This window comes from Anguilla rostrata, chromosome 15, assembly GCF_018555375.3.
Source record: "Anguilla rostrata isolate EN2019 chromosome 15, ASM1855537v3, whole genome shotgun sequence".
Lineage (NCBI taxonomy): Eukaryota > Metazoa > Chordata > Actinopteri > Anguilliformes > Anguillidae > Anguilla > Anguilla rostrata.
In genome coordinates, this window is record NC_057947.1 from 22,691,376 (window position 1) to 22,712,151 (window position 20,776).

Genomic DNA, 20,776 nt, shown 5'->3' on the forward strand with positions numbered 1-20,776 from the left:
TATTTACTAAGCCTTCAGAGAACAAGCATAACATTACCACACAGTAACATTTTTCTCAATCAGTCATAGAGTTGTGTTCGGCAGGGTCAGATGATATTTTAGTTGAGAAAAGCAGCTTAGATTGCATGCATTATTTCACCACTTTCAAATAATTGGCTCTGCTGATGAATAATATATAAAGGCGTCGTTTCTTTTCTTGGTCACGGAGGCGTTATACGTTATCATGACCAAAGGAGTGGATGTATGGTGTAAAGCTTGCCAGCTGCCTCTCCCAGGGAGCAGGTGCAGGTTTTCATCAGCACCAGGTCCAATTACAAGGTAGCTGTGAGGTTGCCTGGATACCTGGAAAGAGGTTTCTTTCTCTAATGGTAAAATAGACACTTCACATTACCACAGGCAGGGCCTGCAGTGGATTAACTGGGCAAAAAGGAGGAAAGAAACCCAATAAATACTGATGAAGGGTATTTGATAGTTTATAAAAATAGTCCTTCTTCCTCTATGAAATAATTCATATAATAAAGTGGCTATATTTTTTTTTTCATGTATTCAGGTAATTATAGCTGTGAAAGAAAAATAAATAAAGAGTGGTCACAATAAGAATTGAAATAATGTCCCCAGTAGTTCATTGTAACATACATGAATCTGTGACTTTTAAAAAGCAATAACTATGCAAATGTTGTCAGAGATGTATAGCATAGATTGAGAACCAATTGTCACAGCATTTTATTCAGTGCTCTAGCTTCCCAAGATACCTTCACAGGTAAACTGGCAAATGGCACCAAACACGAGACGGTGTATCAGAGCTGATATTGATGTCAAAGCAACTGGATATACAGAGTTTACATGGAAAATCTCTCTGACAATATGGCAGTTTTGTAATATGAATTTAATTCTTTGTGTTTGGTTTGTTTGAATTTGTGCTTTGTTTATATGTCAAGGTAAATTTATGGCATACGTCCTCACTCCATTTGATGCGTAATTGTTAAGATTTTGTGCTTCTTTTCTGTGGTGCTCCCCGTTTTGATACCATTGTCAAAGCTGCAGAATTAAGTGTTAATGAGCTAAATTAATGATAATGAGCAAATGGCAAATCCACAGAAATCAGGAACAAAGTCAGATTAAAGATATACTTTATTTTATTATTTTAATATGAATGATTATTATTGCTTGTAGCAGGCTCCAAAGCATATAACGGGTCTTTCTAGGTTTCCTGGTAGATCTTTTCAAGTGTAACAGTGACAGCAGTCTTATTGACCTGCCATCTTATGGACTCATTTATTCTACCTTTTAAAGGTATCAAAAGGGTACACACAGAACAGTGAATCAAAAAACAAACAGAAAGGATGAGTGCTCACTCTGATACAGGCATACATCAGACAATCCCATGTGACACAGCAATCAGAAAGGCCAGCCACAGTGCCTAAACTGTGATGTGTTCATTCCTATTTTTCCTCAGAGCCTTGAGTGGTTTGGCCCAAGAATTGTACCATACAGAGAAAGACCCAGATCAAATCGAATCAAACTGTGCAGTTTGTTGTCAATAATGGATCTGAGCAAACAGTACGAGCCCCGGGAACTTGGGGGATGAGATGCTGAGATCTGACTGGTCAATAACTGTCAACCCTGCAGAATCTCATCTATGACTTTCACAGACAGAGTTGCAAGGGTAACATTTTGCAGAAAAATAAACCAATTTAAAGCAAATAAGAGCAGTCCAACACAGTGCCCTCCACAAGTATAGACACAGGAGAGTGAAATTTGTTATACTGAATATATACAACACACATGCACATGCACAATCACGCACGCACGCACGCACGCACGCACGCACAATATGGGGGACCAGAAGTGGTACTCTCTAAGTTCTGATAATGAATCTGTTCTCCTATGTTCCATGACCATGACAACAGTAACCTATAGCTACCACTTTTCATGCTTCACTGTATAGAAAAAACAATGTATGAGAAAACATATCATGCAATGTTGCTTTCCTTCAATTCTTACATTGCGTATAGTAACTAATCAACACTTGCTTAATGAAAATTGCAACAGATGTGTCTACATACTGTAACTTTGCAACTCACAAAGGCACATTCTCTGACGGAGCATGTATTATTCTTAGGGCAGAGGCACAGCTATTGATTCTATCAGCTGAGTTCAAATTGTCCACCTCAGCCTTCCATTAATCACCCACCCAGGGGATTGTACTGCTTTAGACACGGGGGGGAAATGGTCCCTTATAAATAGGAATTTTCATGTAAATGCTACTAGCTTCAACAGGGTCTCCAGTGCTTGAGGTTTGAATTATTGCTGGTAATTTTCTGCTGTAGAATATAGTTTTTTTTTTTTCCCCGTCATGCAATGAAGATGTTTTGGTGCTCTAAATATGGGGATCAAGCAAAAGCCAGGAATGTGGTCCTTGTACCCTTTGCACACACCCTCACAGATCTGTGCCAACAGTTAGAGAATTCAGTCCATACTTAATGGCTAACTGGACACATGCACCAGAATAAACAGCTTCATTTGACTTTTCTTGACAACATTTCTGTGCATTTGCTGGTGGCCATTATAGTCACATTCTCTTAAAATGGAGATTCAGAGCTGAAGGCGGACTACGTGATGATAACACAGAGTAGAGCCTATGAGGCCAAGCCTGAGAGGCCTCATTTCAGGATACTCCAGTAATCTGCCTTCAGGTAGACGGACAGGTGGAGGTAAGAGGTGCTCAAACTGTATACCACTGACCGTTTGTACCTTAGGCAGAAGAATCGTGTAACTCAATAATTGCCACTGCAGTAGTTGTCAGAAAATGTGCCATTAGGTAATGTACTGTCAATTAGAACAATTAGGTCAATATTAGGCTTAGATCATTGAAGCTTGTGCCCTCCTCATGAACTCAATTTCTTGATGTAATTGAAGTATGTACGGCAATTATTAACTGGGAGATATGACAAATGTAAAGAGTAATGCTTTTTGACAGTTACCTTTCCCATTCACTTCTTAATTACACTAAGGGATGAAAGCTCCTTAATACTTTTTTTTTTTTTTTTAACTCTGAGCTGCACGGCGAATCAGCTAGTTAATATTACATTTCCCAGCTGTAAGCTTAGTGCTTAGTGGTCTTCTAATGACACTTATCATTTGCACAAATAAATCCTTTTGCCAGCAAACTGTATATAAAGGTACCAAGCACAGAGAGATTCCACAAGGAGTCCCTCCTCAGTTTTATGAGATATTGCATTCAACAAGTTTTTTAAAAATATTTCTTTAGGGACAAAATGAATGGGTAAATTACACAATTATACACCTTTTAGATGTGCAATGGAACAATACGTAATATAATATTTTGTTGGCTTCATGAGTAAATTGGAAAGGCTCTAATGGTAATGATCCCTGTCCTTATCTTTGAATAACAAACTGATAAAATTTGCTGGCTTTGATTGGCAATCCCACAGTGGAGGGACGCTGAGCAGACATGGGTTACCAGCTGTTTTCAGTGAGGCTTGTGCTCTGACTGACTCCCTCTGTCTTATAGCGAGCAATCTGTGTGCTAGAAAGCGTACAACACAAACCAGCTAGTAGGAAAGTGCAATGCAAGAGCTGATGTACTTCAAGTGCAGTGCTACCAGTCTGGATGCACAGTAGTGGCTCCAGGGCCATGATCACCAATTCAATTTCCACAGCCAAATTTTTTTTCTTTAAAAAAGAGGGAAGAACATTATTCAAATTGTGGAAAAACGTTTCATCAAAGGCAAAGCCCATCGTAGTTCAGCTTTAAAGCGTCAGCTATGAGTGCAGAAACATCACACTGACCTGTTTGAATGCATATACAGTATGCAAATTTAGATTTCTCTTTTATTGCACATTTTGTGCCATCAAACCTGAGAATCACAGAGTGGGTAAGAATAGAATAATACCACTCTTTCACAAAATGTCTAATTTCAAAGGTGCTGTTGATTAAACCCAAGAGCTTGTGCTTTTGCTTATGGTATCACGTCAATGACATATGCTATATGAACTAAAAAACATTGCTCTGCTGTTTTTGAAGCTGCTGTGGTAGCACCTAAAAAGCTGTTAATTAGACATTAGCATCTTCTAACAGAACCTCAAAGCAGGTTTTTTTACTGATAGTATGGGGGGGGGAGTTTGCAACTTCACTGACAAGTCTGAGAATCTCAGAAGTTGCAGTTGACAGACACATGCTGAAAGAAATGCTACACCGCTGGAGATGAAGTCAACCAGAACACCTGCAACTGCAAATACCTCTTCGCACGGGCACAATATAGCACAGAAACCGCGGCGCAGTGAATCGCGTGTCACATATACGTGTTCCTGGTCTAATATAATTACACGATTCATTTTGATGCCTGAAATCTGAAAGGAGACATCGCAGAGCTCACACGCGGCGCTTCCCGTCACATTTTCCAACATTAGTCACCTGTCAGTTCCCCAGGGGCCCGGTGGCTTCAGACAGATCCCTCTGATTTCCTCTATCAGACGCATCGTGAGCAGGAGATGTAAGCTGACCCGAGACGTTCTGTTCTTTGTGCTGGGACAGCAGGCCTCGTCTGAACCTCCACAGATCAATAGCCACATCCTTTTCATGTGTTATGCAGGTCTCCAGGCACTGTGGAACAGAGAAGGTGGCAAATGATGACTGCAGGTACTTTCACACAATCACAGACTGTGGTCACTGTTTGAAACTGAAAGACTGTAATTTTTCATAAAAATAGTACATTAAAAAAAAACAATAGAAATAATGTTCAGTGAAATCATAGCTTCCCATACAATTTGTCTGATTAATGGTAAAAGAACTCCTCACCCCACTTTGAAATGATGATTGTAGTACTAAAAAATATTTGACATAGTAATTGTCTCCCTTTTGACAAATCCCAGTTTTGAGAAAATTATCAAGCAGTACTATTGCAAGATTGTAATATTCTTTTTAATAAAGACATCTTAGCTCTTTCAAAGGTTTCAGGGTCGAGGGTTGTCATGTAATGACAATCGGATTTCCATACATATTATGTCAAAGATACTTCAAAGATACTGGATATTTCATTGGCACAAACCCTGATGTCTATGTCAAAAACGCGTCATTCAATTTGAATGTGTGGTGTGCTGTGGACTTAACAATAACTCATTTTCCCAGAGATTCAATTGAAAAGATTAAATCACACATTAGTAGTGTATTTTTATTAAATTACCTTCTATTTTATTTTATTTTTATTTTATTTTTTTAAGATGGCATCATACCATTATTTTAAAAATCACACGTCTGATAGCATTTAGGCCAGGATAAATGAATGCTGAAAGGAGGGGGACTGAGCGGAGAGGCCCGGCGCGGGCAGCGGGCGAGGGGGCTTCGGGTCGCAGGTGCGGACCGGCGCGGTGCAGATGGCGGCGGAGATGAGACGGGGGGGAGAGTGATGAGACGGGACGTCTCCTGGCCGGGCGCGGGAGTCGGGAGGCTTTAATTAGGAAAGGTGCCGGCGGCGGCGGGGGAAAGACAAGCTCGCAAATTGCCCGGGAAGCCCCGATCACTCGGCGGCGCGACTCGTCCCGAAAACTCGGGTTGAAACCTGACAGCCCCGTGTCCCCGTTTTAATGGTCGCCGCCGCCTGACAGGTCCCATCGCGCTGAAGCGCTCCTCTGGGCCTGTCCCGGAATGAGAAAGCCGGCCCGCCGTTCTCCCGGCCTGAGATTATTCCTGATCTCTCTCTTTCATTATCCGCCTCCTCTTTCTTTCCCTCCTGCGCCCTACACTTGTTTCTCAGTCTCTTTTAGCTTCCTTTCCTTTTCTGTCAGTGGGAGCTTACAGCGCATTGATTCCATCTTGAATTCATCACAAACATCAAGGCCTTTTCCACATTCATTCCTGACTAATACAGTATTATGTTCTGGTAGTTTCTTGTTAAATAAAGAAATCAATCACCTTCTATTCTTCTGCTTTTTTGGATCTTTAAATAAAGATTACTAAGGCTTTTAAATGCAATCATGTATTAAGCATTTAATAAGCATGTTATAACCAATGCACTTTAGTTAAATTTAATGTACTTGTTAATGCTATAATAATAACTACATGCTAATGACTAAATGATGATTCTAAAGTGTTGCCTAAAGCTCAAAGGCTTGTTTGAAAGCAAGGGAAAAATGCCTGACATTTACAGGGGTTCATGCTGTCCGGTGAAAGCTCAGAGAGGGACCAGTTTAACAGAATATTTAAATGTGTGACATCAACACAACAGCCATCCATCAGTAGAGCATTTACGTATATATATATATATAAGAACTCCAAAATGTGATCTCAGTATCAGCACACATAGCATGAAGTGAAAGGGCCATGAATGACACTGCAGGTGAGAGCAGTCACCATTAGCACAGACGCATTGTGCAAAGGCCGAATGGAAATGGAACATGACAATGGCGCTTTCTAGCCCGACCGAAACGATGGCTTCCGACGCGGAGGAGCGTTCTGCGCCGAGAACGCGCCGCTCGGAGTCTGTAATAAAGGAAATCAAATTAAGCCGAGCGAGGGAACACACGCCAGATAACTTTGATTAACTTGGCTTTCAGGAATCCGTGTTTGCAAAATGGGCCGCTGATGAGGTGCCAAACAAGGACTCTGTTTTCTCTCGCCCTCCTTTTGTGTTCTGAGTGACTGCTGCAGGTTATTAAAAGCCTGGCGTCCCTAAACCACGCCAAGCGGCGTCTCGGCAGCCGCCTGGGGCTCCCGCGTGGCGTGGCATGGCATGGCGTGGCATGGCGTGGGCTCCCCGGCTCCACAGGTTCGCCAGGAGGGGGGGGGGGGGGGGGCGCGTCTGGTTTGATTGTGTTTTTCTCAATAAAACCGGGACGTCAGACCGCTGGGCTCGGGAACATACGGGGGCGGCTTCGCCCGTAGCCACACGGGCATAATTAAAAGCAGCGTTTTTCAGCAGGCTGCTGTCTGGATATTCACAAAAGCTTCTGATGACCTGCTGGCTTTACAATGGCTGGTGCAGGGGCATCATTACACTTCACGTAAATCCAAAGCAGCTTTTACAGCAGCATTATGCCTCAGGGTTTTCATTAGGCTATGCAATTATTTAAAAAATGAACACAGAATATTACTATTGATTGAAAGTAGGTCCAATGGCACCTGCAACTTAGAAGTGGGATGATATAAAAATGGATAGTTATGTTTATAATTGTGAATAAAGGCTACACAGTTAATGTCTTATTATGTACAGCTTTGTTGACGACTTGCACTCAATCACATATAAATTGTAATGAGATCTGACTCAATGATTTCTTATCATTGGACTTCAAACATGACTCGGACTCCTGATTAGGCACGAACAAAGAAAAATTGTAAGACAAAAACACTCCTTGAATAAAAAGTTGTATTCGGTGTAATTGCCCAGGAAAATCGGTATCACTTTTCTCCATTCTATTGTTGCATAGACCAGAACAGGCTGTGTGATCATTCTCTACCTTCAGAGTTTTGCGTGATGGAGCACATCTGTAGAGTGAGAAAGAAAACACATGCTGCATTGTAGGACCTAGGTTAAAATTACTCTCATTCTCCATCTTGCAGACTCAAAGGTCTGGCAGAGGAGGGCTTCATTTAAAATTCAGGGGAGACATTGTTTATGAACTCTTGTTTTTCTGTAGAAGGGACCAAGCTGATAAACAAATAATTTAGAATGCAATGGCAGATGGTCCAACTCCCAGACGATTAAAAAGGCGAAAGATAACACTTTAAAATTCACTGGTGCAAAGCAATAGCTTTTCCAAAAGGAAATTAAAGGCTTCGCGTTAAAAATGAATTGTAGGAGTTTCAAACCAGGCTTTGCTCTGAGCAAAAGGCAAGCCAGCAACTGCAGCCGCTACATCACACCGAGCCAAAGGCCTGTGAATCATTATTTAAATGAAATAAAATTAATGTAATTTAATACTGGCGAATCCTCTTGGCTTACAGTGTGCTATCTTTATGGGTACTATAAAAGACACATTTTAGCAATAAATGAATGATTTTGCATTGCAACCGTCATTATTAAGATTCACAGATGTTTACTCAAATTGCTTGAGGTTTAATGTTGCCGTACTACATTTCTGGTGACTGTGGAAAATGGTTTGCAGACTACTGATATTAACTACCAAAGACAATGACTGACCTCTTCCTGCATTCCCAACTTCAGTCACACAGTCACCTATTGATATTGCCCGGACTCAAACCTGCAACCTCTTGGACAGTCTGCACCTCCAGCTGATTATACACTTTTATCATTGTGGTTGTATTTTCCTATCATAAACACAGTTGTTCCTTCCTTTTCATACAGCTTTGCAGTTATAGTGTTCATGGGGGGCACTTTCATTTTCTGACTGAGCCTCTGCAAACCCCAAAGCATTTTCCTTTTTTTAAAAATGGACTAATCCTGGACTATCCTGAAACATCAGTGTCAACCATCACTCTGACCGTTCCAACTTTTAATGGTTGCAAGGAACATCAAATGTTTCTAATTTAGAAATTAGAAGACACATGCTTTGACTTATGAGCTAATCAGCTGCATGGCCAGCCTATCCTAATCAGGGATTGCCTGCCCTGTTAAAACCTACGTGCAACAGAAGGGCCGCATTTTGGGTTGTGGTCTAAGCACTTACTGTGTGGAAAGATGTCTGCATCTTGTATGTCTGTCGTGCATTGGAGTTCATTTCAGGATCATGCTGTTGTGCAAGAATTGATGCCAGTGACAAGCATCTCGTAAGTTATTGCTGAGGAAGCCTTTGTTATAAGTAGATTTCTGATGATTAAATCCGGATGATGAATAAATCGGCCAACGAAGCACAATCCATTTTTAATGCATAGTTTGGCATTGTCTGCTCCTTTATGAGCATGTCTTACATATCTCTCACAAAAACAAAGCTCTTCTCAAACAAGGCCATCCCGGGACTCAGTCAAATTGGGGCAATACGAAGCTTGTCAAAGAGAAGTACTATAATGATGAAGGTGCCCCCATCATTCATGAGTCGTGTCCCAGAAATCTTAATTGAATAATGCAGTAATGACGGCACTTAATAATAAGTGTCACATATTCAATAGTAATTCCGCATGGACAGACCAGACATTTAGCATGTGGTCCGTTTGCCATTTGGGGTCAAATTCATTACGGGTTTTGATTCATGTGTGTGCTCGCTGCAGAGCGAAGAATGTTTTCAGGCAGGTCTGCAAAGAAATCTAGTAATGACTCCTAAGGTGGACACTCAAGCATTGCAGGTAAAACAAGGAACTAGCTGAAGCCTGAACTGAGCACTCAAGTGTAACGAGTGCCGCATTACTAACAAAAATTCTGTCTGTTCTATGTTTTCAAGGAATTGTGTTATTGATTGTATGTAATGTTATGTTTAGATAACGTTTCTTGTTAGTTAGCTAGCATAGCTAACATATATACTCTATTACTAACATTAGCTTAATGTCCGCCTTCCTTTTAACAGAGATGTGTGAATGTGATCTCTCACGCACTAACATATACTCATTCAATATATGGTCTCGTCTATTTAGAATTCAGGTACACTGAAATTAGCAAGACATTCTAATTAGCTAAATTCAGTACCCTTTCATCCACGCCATTCCACTGATTTCCAGGCCAGGTTTAGCAGCACAAGCTAAAAGCTCACAGAGGACCTTTTGTTCCCTGCCCCACGTGTGCTGGTGAACACACAGGACTAGACATACACGCAGAACAGTCTACTCCCCCCTTTCATATCATCTTCTATTTAGCCTTTAATTAGAGTTTAGCCTTTAAATTTTAGTTTAGATGCTTGTTGTTTATTTAATAAATTCTATTTTATTAAACCTCGTCATCGGTCTGATTATTATTCGGATAAATGCTTGAGCCTACCATCTCAAAGAACTTACCCATGCGGTTACATCATTGATTATTATTTTAATACTTTTTACTATTAGTTTTTACTATAGTATTTCAATACTAATTTAATTTTAGTATTGAAATTCATAATCATGATTTAATAATTAATTTTATGAGACTGATTAATTATGAGGCTGATTATACTTTTGCACCATTTGATCTCCTGCATTCCTCGGTGCCTACTTGTGAGGATCATTAAAACAAACACATTTTAATTATTTATACTTACTATTCTACAATCCTTTGAGGTGTTTTCGCCTACATTATATTCAAGAGCACAGCATCAGGCAAGTCTGAAAATCTGCAACCATGTGGGCTCATGTCCTACATAAACAATCTTCAGTTCATAATACATCTCTGCACTGTGAGAACTGCAGTCATTCAGCTCTCTTTCCATAACTTGAATAATAGAAGAATTACAACAAATCATTCAGATAATTCTTCAATCCATTAGCTTCTGATGAACTGTTAAGCCCTCTAGTAAAGTCCTATGAGGCAGGGGCTAAGCTCATTAAAATGTTTTCATACTCTCTGTTGTGATACATCAGTACCTAACTAATTGGTTGTGGCTGAACAATAACGTAGCCAAGGCATACTCTGAATTAGTGAGTTTTCATTATAGCGAGGGAGTCTATAGCTTGCTTTGTAAATCTCTGAGCAATGTTTAATAAAACATGTAATGTTCCACTAAAAATGTGGAGGGTGGGTTTGTGGTTCAGGCGAAGAGAAAAAAGGGAAAAAGTGGTAGCCTGTAGGCATGTTATTTGGAGGAGAACTGCAATCCATGGAACTCAAAAGTTAAAACACAGGAACCTTGTCAGGATAAAGGCAATTCTGACTGGTCACCTCAGACTCCTGGCAACAGTCACCTAAGGACAGAGCCCACACTGGGGACTGTTACTATAGTTAAATCAAATACAAATGCATTTATATAGCACAAATTTCAGATAATTTGTCACAGTTTGCTTCACAGCATGCCTCGGACAAAAGCAGGCAAATTGCTGCAGTGGCCTAGAAGACATAAAGGAGAAACCATAGGAGGAACGTAACTCACCATCCCCCTCCGGCTGGAACAGGTTGTGGGTTTACAGGGATTAATGTGGTCAGGTCGATTTTTAGTCTGTCTATAGGCTCTTAAAACGCATCTCAGTCCCTTAGTTGATCTCTTGGTGAGCACCTTTACTGACTCAACCACTCAAGAGCCCTTCTGTCCTTTTCCCTAGAAATTGCTTTTTTGGAGACAAAAAAAAAAATCCTCACGAGCAATATCTCCTTCAGTAATTTCCCATCTGTAGCAGCAGGAATAGATGAAAGTATGACAAAACTTACTTTCACTTCAATGAAGCCACCAAAAAGTAGAGTGTAAAGTACAGGGTGGCAGAGAAAATTGGATGCGTATTGATATGCAAAGCAGCTGCCGCAATCATTTGTGGGCTGCAAATCCTCAGCATTCCAAATGAGTGCTCTGCATCCCGTGATTACATGCGAGCTAAATGTAAGGCAGACCTCCATTATGATTCACTGTTTCTATGCGCCGTGTAAATCTGGAATTTGAGCGTATCTTTGAAATGGCTTGACGCATTGGCCACAAAACGCTAAATTTTACCTGAAGTAATCCTGTGAAACGCCTTGCATCATTACCATCAGCTTCCCAGCTTCTGTGCGTCACAGCCCTTAACGGGAGCCCTACATCACATGATACTGTCCCTCCTCCTTTCACAGACCCGTCTTAGCGGAGGTCAGCCTGACTGAAAAGATGCTATTTTTGGGAATTTAAAGCATTTCAAGAGATGATGTTGTGCCAGCATGTGAGCTACTTCAATTTTACAAAACTAAAAAGCATAGTTCTTGTTCTGGGCTTCGTTAGCCACTGTTCTGTGTTTGGTTGTGTGGTAGCAGCACTAGGGCTGCACTTTCTTAAAAAAAAAAAAAAAACTGTGATTTGACATATTGTGTAGCTCTAGTGTATGGTAACCTTTCTTCTCAGTCTGTCTTGTCACACAGAAATAGTGCACAATGTTATGATAAGTTTAAACACTTCACAGCGGGAATGGCAGAGAGACACTGCAATGGCACTTGCAGGAACTCCATATTATATCCTTTTGTGGGCCAATCAGGGTACCTCTATCACCACATGCTCCACAGCTCCAATCAAAGTAATCAGATCCCTTTGAAATCAGGTTCTGATAACCAGCTATTTTCATCAGCCCCTCCCCTCGTGTTTCAATGAAAAATATTCTGTTTAATGAAAAGTTTCCATTTCAATTACTTGATCTAAATCTTTTTCTACCCCCACACCCCTATAATAGTGCTGACTGTATTACTCTGGATGTGCACATCCCTTTTTAAAAATCTAAATATAGTAAAAGTAAAAAATGAGAAGAAATAATTGTGATCATTGCTGTTTTGTTTATTTTAAACATTAATTTTCACAATGCAAGAATACACAGTAATAGAACTGAATTACCTGGGTGGGAGCATGGAAGAGGGCATATCTAAGGGATGAATATGTTAATTTATCCTCTAGATGAAAGACTTTTGACTTTTGATGAAAGCTATTGGATACCAGCCCTTCCACAACTACCAAACAACTGTGTCCTTCTCCATATTTGGAATGAATCCTTCACCAATATGCATGATATGCTAATGTGCAGATGGCTTTGGAATCATGCCAAATGTACAAATGTCTATTCTGGTTGTTCCACCTGCTTGGCATTATGCCAATATCATCCGGATAAATCCCATGAAGATGGAAGCATGCTGGGAAATGTAGTCTCGGATGCTTCAGGCATATTTTCTCTCACTGTGAAACCTGCAGAGGAAATGCACCATCTAACCTCTAGCCTGACCCCCACCCCCACAAGTTAGCAAGGCTGCACAAGCTTCAGGCCTATGCAGTCCTTACTGTTAACAAAGAACAAAGAAGTGTTAGGAAAAAGCAGCTTCATTTGTGTAAAAGCTGAGAATATGCAGCTTACTTCAAGGCACCTTTGTTGATGAGTGTGGCAGGGCTCGGTTTGTGGGAGAGCTTCGGGGCAGTCTGAAGACCACGCCTACTGGTTAAGTAGGCACACACACCTGGAGAGTATCCGTAATTAATCCAGGTACTTAAAGTGTGCTTTCTTCCCAGTAGGGGTCCGTGACCGTGAAAGCGAAGAGAGAGAGAGAGAGAGAGAGAGCAACAACCAGCACGGGTAAAGGCTGGAAAGAGTGCGTAGTTTCGTTATTTTGTCTTTATTATTTTAGTTTGTTGTGTTTCTTTATTATTTTTACCCCAGTCCCGTGAGGGTGAAGGGTGAAGCAGTTTTGTTTGTTTTATAGAGACTTGAGTCTCTCGCCCGTTAAAAAGTGTGAACTAAAGACCGGAAACTCCGGGATTCTTGTATCTCCTTGTGTCCAACTCTTCTGTTCAGAAAGGGGTGTGTCACGGTGTGTGACAATGAGAAACAGCAGTTTTAATGTTTTATTTAATGCTTTTACTGTGATGTACTGAACCCTCGCAAACACCCTCGCATCTTTTATGCAATAAGTGTGAAAAAAGTCTCTAATTTGCCAGCATTTCCTGAAGGAAACACAGCTGTTAACACAGCAGTTATCTGAAGCCTTCAGTTACCTTTTTGCTGCCGCTTTATTTAAGCTGAAATAATAGCCCGGCAGTCTTGGAGACCATGGCGGTGTTTCCTTATCTACCAACTGTCAAAATGGATTCATTACAAAAAAGGGGATTCCTGACTCCAGAGTGACTTAAGGTAGAGATGGTCATCACCAATGACTGGCAGATTGTTGAGGAAATTTTGTAAAACGCTACTCATCTCATTAATTGGCAGTCAAAGTGACCATAGAACCCAAAATAAACGACTTATTTTTGATGACTCTAGTTCAACCTACATCCAAATGATTTAACGCCCTAAACTCCACACCCAACTCATTTTATTGGAAACACAAGAAACCTGTCTTTTAGTCTTATTGTCACCTTCACTATCATTGCAGGCTGAATAAACTAAAAATTATGGGAAATGATCTGCAGTCGTCTCTGGGAACCCTCTGAACGCCCCCCCGAGATAGGTTATTCCCTACTTCCTCTTATGTCAGGCCTAAGAAGAACAACCGCATGCACTTGAGACATCAGGCTGGCCTGCATCAACAGCAACGTAGGCCTCGTTTCTATTTTCACGCCGCGCCATCGCTGCTGGCGGTGCAGCGAGCTCACTCGTCACTCTCTCTGGAGCTTTTCCAGCCTGCTAGTGGCTGGTGCGAGATAGCCCGTCGCGTCAAGGCTTCACAGACAACGCGGGCTCGCCCACGCCTGCGCGGCTGTTTTTCCATTCGCCGGCATTCCCGAGGAAGGCTTCCGCCGCGCCCGCCTCGCTAACCCCGTCAAGACTCCCGCGGCGAAGATCGCTCGCTCGGCGGAAACCTGCATTGTTTAATCTCCACCCAGGCTCCCGAGAGTGTGTGCACAAAAACACCTCGCTGCACAGAGATGTCCACTTTCAAATCGAGCACTTTGACGATGTTTGATGACCCAAGTGGAACCCTGTTCGATAACCCATCCACTTTGGGTGACTGGAATTAATGGCTCCCTCTCTATTGAAATTGTTTTCCAGCAGAGAAGATTTGAGTCCAGAGGCCACTGATTAACTCTTTCCTAGATCCCATCCACACAGGCATGTCATCATTTTCTTTTCTTTTTTTCTCCCTAAGTTAGAGAGAACACATTTTTTTAGATGTTATTGTAACAGAGAGGTTATTCATTTATCATTTTTTATTTCTGTTCATGAATTTAACTGCACAGCTGAATGGCTGGACCAGTCTGCAGCCAGCCAGACTTTGTGGTTGATTGAGCTATTTAGAGAAACCGCCTGTTTTATATTGACTGAACTGCACAATATACATAGGAATAAACAAGCCAAAAATGCAAAACTGAGGAAGTCCGTGGCTGGCTTGCTTTTACTCTGAAGGCATAGCGGCGTGGGCGATATCAGATAGAATTTATTAGGACAACGAATCACAGGCTTTTTGAGCGATCACATGGGCAGGTGAGGCCAGGAGAGCTCCATTAGGGAGGCCGGCAAGTATGCACAAGTATAAATTCAATTTCCAAAAGCTAATACGAGTGAGCCTCTGAGTCAATAATCTCCGTCTTACTGTTTTACATACCCAACTGGTTCTGGAATGGGAGACCGCTGGATGTAGAAATCTCATTAAAAGAAGTCTGACCTTGGTACATAGGCTGAATAGAAAATAATGGCTTCCTAATGTGCGTGCTTCAGGTACATCCTGTGCGGAGCCCGAGGCAGACTCTGGTGGAAATTGAGGGAAGCGATAAGGGATAAAACCTCCTTGTAATCTCGTCTGTGGCAGATTGGTATACAATGATCAATGTGTACACAGTGATGATTAGCCTGTTTTGTATCGTGGAACTATGAAAAATATGCAAAACCAAGGTACCCTATAGAGTAGAACCTTATCTGTCCACCCGAGACATCATTTCAGCCAATCAGATTAACTGGACAAAATCAACCCCCATCTCTGTGTACATGTGCTCAGCATAGCCAATCAGCGTATGCAGTGTGTCCTTATCTTTAGTGTCCAAACATGCCATAATCTCAAAGTTATGTACAATTCTGCAAATTCTGTCCAGCATCATTCTTTCTAGAAGGCCTTTTAACAATGAATGTGTAAATAAATAAATAAATAAAAACATTACTTTTAATCTCAAAGTTTTGTAAAAGTTTTGAATGTTTTTGTATAATATTTATTAGGATGTACAAACTCATCCAGCAATATAAGAGACAGTGCAAGATCATTGCTTTAGTTATTTGATATTTACCAAGCATTGCAGGTAGTTTGAGTGGAATCCATAGCCACAGAGTGATGGACTGTATTTATGAGAATAGGGGCCCTATTTTTACAGTCAATGTGCCATGGTACATGAATTAAGGCCTGCCCAATTCTGATAATTTGGTCGGAGTGCACGTAAAAAGCAGTTGATTTAAGAGGAATACTTGTGGGTGTGAAGGAGTTTTGGTTTCATTGTGGCTTTCTTTCCTTTTAATACCTCTTTCATTAAGTCATAATGCCACTTTTCACAGTTTCCTCATGTCTCATATACCTGTGTGGGAGATGCAGTTGTCCTGTGCATTTTCCAAAAAAAGTCACCAAGGGCAAATAATACTGTCAAGCCTGAGAACTGCGAGGCTTTTTATCTTAATATAAACCCAAGTATCAATTTATTTATTTTGTAGTAGTAAAACTTGTTTATAGAATGTACTGTTTGAGTTTACTAGACGGTTTTGGAGACACAATAGACATTTGATGTTCAACTGCCAATGGGTCCATCACAGCCAACTGAACCCAAAATAAATCTGAGGCAGCATATGAAACTATGCCTTATCAATATAAAGCTCATGAAGAAAGACCAGAATTAAACAGATATATTTTTTTTCTATGCATTAATATGCATTAATAACATAAACACTAATGTCTAAAGGAATACGTCTCAGAACTAGTTCTGTACAATACATATTTATATTTGTAAAAATAAAGTGACTGATTTCAAGAATTTAGTAGTCATGGAACACAAGATGCACTCAAAAAAGTGACTGTTTATTAGCGAAACCCATTTAATACGGGCACACAGTAGGTTAATTGTGTGCAACAGAAAAAGAACACACACAAATAATTACCCTGATGCTTATCAACAGATAAAACAGAGCTGGGGTAATGCACTCTGACCATTTTGGGCCTTCATCAACCACAGCTTTTAATGAGGAGGGTTAGGAAAACCTGCAATGATTGAAACGCCTTGCTTATACTCTGATCTATCATGTGTTTATACAAGGCTATTGTTCATTTGTGTTTTGTACTTTTGAGTGCATCACAGTAATTCTGTTAGGTAGTGGAACATAAGACTGGGTGCTAATAAACTGCCTTCTGATATAAAGAGTTAAAAAAAAAAAAAAACCTTTTTGCCCGATATTTTCAACATTCACGCACGTTCTTTTGCTAAGATGACCAAAATAGCACAATGTGCCAGTGTTAAAGTTAAAAGGTGGTCTGGGTCGGTCAAAACACAATGCATTATTCAAAACGAACTTGTACAGCACAGGTCATTTTTATTGGCACAGCCTCTATTGTGCTACCCTTCCCATGTTGACTCCCACGTACCAAACCCGCAGAGGCAGAAACATATAGTTTGCTCAGGACGGAATTAGCGATTCCACAAGCGCCCAGGCGTGCTTGCGCTGCGATTGTGATCTTAGTCACTGCGCCGCTCAGAATGTTCTTCCTGAGTTTTGAGAAAAGCACACATATCTCCTTCCACAGTTTTCATATTCGTCTCCTCAGAATCCGTCTCCTCTCCACATATATTTCTTGTTTATGTTATTGAGTAGCATGCTGAATAGGAAAATGACAGAAGAAACTTTTTTTTTATCAATCATCATCCTGGCTGTCTGGGGAACCAGGGGCCCCAGATCAAATGTTATGCGGTAAGCGTAGAACGAATGAGGCGGGGATTGATCGGAATATGAAAGCCTAATGCCGGCAGCGCACTCTCACGGAAGGCCTAAACTCGGATTCGCGGTAAACAACCGGCAGCTGGAATACAGATTGCTTCCGGGGGCTGAGCAGGGGAAGAAAGGATGCGGCTCTCTCGTCTCCGCGCTGCCCGTCTGCGGCTGCGCTGCGGCTCCAACCCATCTCTCCTCATCTAAAGGCCCGCTGATGAAGATGGGATTGAGCGCTTTGTAGCAATGCACACGCATTTCTCAGGTTGCACACTGTTCTGCTTTCAACTGTTTTCACACGCACAGAACATACAGAATGTTTGTGCTAAATGCATTGCACAAGCAAGCACCTTTTCCATGCCATAAATGTACTGTATATTCGGGTATGATCAGTATATTTTTGAAAAGTAAGGCTATCACCTCTATTAATAGCAGAACAATTAGCACCATGGAGTATTATACAAATTATTGTCAATTCATATCCTGGAGGCACAGATATAGTCACCATGACAACAATTTGTTGTATGCTTCACACAGAATAAATTTTGAAATGAATATGTTTAAAGAAATTTTGAGCATATGACATATGCATTCATCAGTGTTCTATGTATAATTTACATTACTTTTTTGCAGACACTTTACCAGAGCTAATTATATTGGAGGAGATTTTTCCTTGCCTTGGATGAACAACAGTGCCAGAGCAACATTATCGCTAAACAACAATGCAAGTTAAATATCCTATGTGTACCATGCCGCCCTGCTCCTTATCAGTAATTATCCCAGTTGCACCACCCCAGTAATCCAAGTTGATGAAGTAATTGCCAGTAATTAAGCACAGACGATGACTGACAACGATGTTTAAAAGCGGCACTCAGATGTTAAGTTCAGCTTGATTACTTACTATCATGGACATACAGGGGCATGTTAGCTAGCCTACATCTCGTTAGAAGCAGTGGGAAATGCCCAAATTAAACATGAGCAGTTGTATGACATTTAATCGCACAAAGAAGTTAAACAATAATAATAATAATAATAATAATAATAATAATACTTTATTTATAAAGCACCTTTCATGCATGAAAATGCAGCCCCAAAATTCAATATTAAAAATAAAGTTTAAGAAATAATAAATAAAAACGAAAAACAAATGGTTAACATTAAAAAATAATAAACATTATAAAAATTTAAATAAAATAAGTAAAGCAATATTTTTTGGAAGAGTGTTCTATAGTCGTGGTGCATGAAAACAGGAGGTAGTTTCTTCGCTCTTTTGTGCATTACCCTTGGGACCTTGCGAAGACTAGCAGTGGAGGATCTAAGAGCTCGAGTTGGGACATACAAGGACAGGAGATCAAAAATGCAGGTAGGTGCTAAGTCGTTAACTGCTTTTTAAACAAGTAAAATGACCTTAAAATCAATTCTAAAAGACACAGGGGGCCAAAGCAATGCAGACAGGACAGGACTAATACAGTATGCTCTCTCTTCTCGGTTTTAGTTTAGTGTAGCAATCTGAATAATTTGTAGTTTCTCAATCATTTTCTTGGGCAAACCAGCAAAGAGAGTAGGCAAACCAGCAAAGAGTGTATTACAATAGTACAGATGACTTTATGTAAGCATTTTTCAGCATTTTGTGGGTCTCACTTTACCTATATTCCTTAAATGAAAGGATGTAGTCTTGGTCACTGTGCCCATGCAAGGTTTAAAACTTGGGTCTAAATCTAAAATGACTCCCAGATTTTTAACTACTGATTTTGTCTGCAGAGTACGACTGGCCAGCCTAGTAAAAATATTTCATAAAATTTCATAATTTTGGCCATCCACTCACTGATGGCAGACAAGCAGACAGTCAATGCATTAAGAGCACTGGGGTCATTTGGCTCCACACATATGTACAGCTGCGTGTCATCTGCATATAAATGAAAAATAACAATGTTGACGGATGATATTACTCAGTGGGAGCATGTACAATGAGAACAGAAGTGGCCAAAGTATACTGTCGCTTTTGTACGTCATTTTGTACATTGCCTGCTAAATAAATAAATACATGTAAATGTACTGCCCTGTGGAGTTCCATAGGTAACATTCAGTTTCTTCCGATGAGATCACCTATACTGACAAAGAATCGTCTCCCTGTAATATAGGTACAGAACCTGTTTAGCCTGAAGCCATGCATGTCCTCCCTGTGAGTTCATTCTCTGCTCTACTCCACAGCTGCAGCTAGGCTGAACCTCCTCTGTCAATCATTGAGGATCATTACAGGGGAAAAAAATGTTTCGATATGATAATGGTATACTAAAAACAATACCTTATTTTTCAATAAAAAAATCTTTTTTATTGTAATTCACTAAACTGCATGTTAGCAGTAAACAACACAGGCTGAACCTCCTCTACATCATTCATTGATGAAAAATGAGCCATAGGTTGAGCAAATAGTAAATCACTTAACTTATTTGCAATGTGATGAAATCATAGTCTGGATAAAAAACTATAAATGCAAGAATATAAACTACAGGTAGCGAGAGGGGGTGCTGTAGGACAGGAAGGCAACTACATTAGCTAAATTTAGCTAATGAGGTAAGATCAGGCTATAGAAAAAATAGGGTGAGATCAACACATACGCTCTGAGTACCTGTTAATGATGACCTAATGTCAATTTCTATTTTCTTCCTTGTCATGGTTCTGCTGCACAAACCCAAAATCAGGTCCATTAACATTAAGTCAGAGTGTGCAAGTAACTATGAATTTGGGAACTTGGCTTACAAGCTAGCTAGCTAAAATTAACTGTTTAGTTAGCAAACATTCTCAAGCTTAGCTAATAACATTAGCTAAGTTAGCTAGCTATGATAGATGGTTAGTTAACAAAACACATGGGGTACAACTTCAATGTTTTCAACTAAAATAATTCTAATGCTAATTTATTTACTAATGTCGCTATCCAGGCTGTTTTTCAGCTTCTTCTACTGCAAGCTAATGTTAAACTGAATGAGTCTGTCATTGCGATCATGACAAATTTAAAGGCTTTTCAGAAGGATCCACTGCATCCTGTAAGATAGCTAGCTAGCGCAACATATGTAGCTACCTAGCATTCACTTCAGTCAGAAGCTCCCCTTTGGCGACTTGTAGTGGAAGGAAGTAACTAAACAAACCAACATGATCTGACATTCGACATTCAAATTTTTCCAGACCTCTTTGTCCACTCTGAGTCAATCAGATTACTCGGTTTTTGGAGCATAGCAAAATTATGTCATTGACAAGATCTTAACCCTTTACAGTGCAGATACAAATCACATAATTTTTCTCGGAAGGGACTAGAATTTGAGGGGGACAATTTAACGCTCTCTCTACATAATCATG

General features: G+C 40.4%; 1 long non-coding RNA gene across 4 annotated transcripts in view; it reads right to left on the reverse strand.

Annotated features, from left to right (window-relative positions):
- Positions 1-20,776, reverse strand: part of LOC135241161 (uncharacterized) — a 132,129-nt gene that overhangs the window by 101,469 nt on the left and 9,884 nt on the right. For all 4 annotated transcript variants that reach the window (XR_010325915.1, XR_010325913.1, XR_010325916.1 and 1 more), the window contains exon 2: positions 4,439-4,627. This is a non-coding gene — a long non-coding RNA (uncharacterized LOC135241161). The remainder of the gene's footprint in view (positions 1-4,438; positions 4,628-20,776) is intronic.